Raw genomic sequence first — 923 nt, 5'->3', positions numbered from 1 at the left:
AGAGAGAGACACACATATATATACATATATACGTACATAATATACACACATACATATTTACACACACATACACATATGTACACACATACCCATTACACGCCTATGTGTAACAATAGCTCTGAGTGGAAGTTGTTGGAGCATCTGGTTAGTAGTTAATTGCTCAGATCATGTTAGTCCTACATTCTTCTACTCTGTCTAGTCACGAGGCGGGCACCCTCTTTCCCGCTCCCTAGTGGAGTCGTCTTTAAAGTGTTACTGAAAGCTCCGAAAGTTTGCACGAACTCTCATACTATTGTGGGGACATTATTAATGTTAGTCTCTAAACTACTGGGCCCAAATGAGTAGGCAAAGGCGGCTAGATCTAGATGGAGATACGTATTTTTCTGGTTTGGGGGTTGTGTTTTTTTGTGTTTGCGTCTACATTTTCAATCTCTTCTCAGTGCCCCGTTTAGCATACTTTTATCTCTTTAATGTAGGGAACTTTTCCCATACTTATTGTTTAAACCGGATCGTCCAGAGTGATAAGTACCACGACTTGTGGGTTGGCCTTCCTTAGATTTGTTAGGCATTTTAAAACTAGATAGCTGTTATACAAGTAGTTGACGTTTTCCCTCTATTGAATATGTTTTAGCGTCCTAAGTGAAATGTATGTGAGCGACGGACAGTTGAGGATAGTTTTGAGGATCAGAGTTAGGGTTGAAAGGGTGCAATGGGGAGGGTTATATCTAATGAAACGCGTGATCTTTTGCAGGCCGAAATATATATCGTCACCTTATCTACACTACTGAGGGGCAAACGAAATAAATAATAAAACACTTACTCTATTCTCGTCGTTCTCATTACATACCCGCTTGTTGTACTGGGATTAGGACCTCTCACTTGATCATATTCTGAAAGTGAAAACAAGAGCCAGCACTCGCCCC

At 40.5% G+C, this 923-nt stretch overlaps 1 protein-coding gene across 1 annotated transcript in view; it reads right to left on the bottom strand.

Moving 5' to 3' along the window:
* LOC101847630 overlaps positions 1 to 923 on the bottom strand; it is a gene marked incomplete in the record, with an annotated part of 42,602 nt that overhangs the window by 6,368 nt on the left and 35,311 nt on the right.

Source organism: Aplysia californica, unplaced genomic scaffold (genome assembly GCF_000002075.1).
Source record: "Aplysia californica isolate F4 #8 unplaced genomic scaffold, AplCal3.0 scaffold01401, whole genome shotgun sequence".
NCBI lineage: Eukaryota > Metazoa > Mollusca > Gastropoda > Aplysiida > Aplysiidae > Aplysia > Aplysia californica.
The sequence above is the reverse complement of the archived record's forward strand: the minus strand, read 5'-3'. Positions and strand labels throughout refer to the sequence as shown.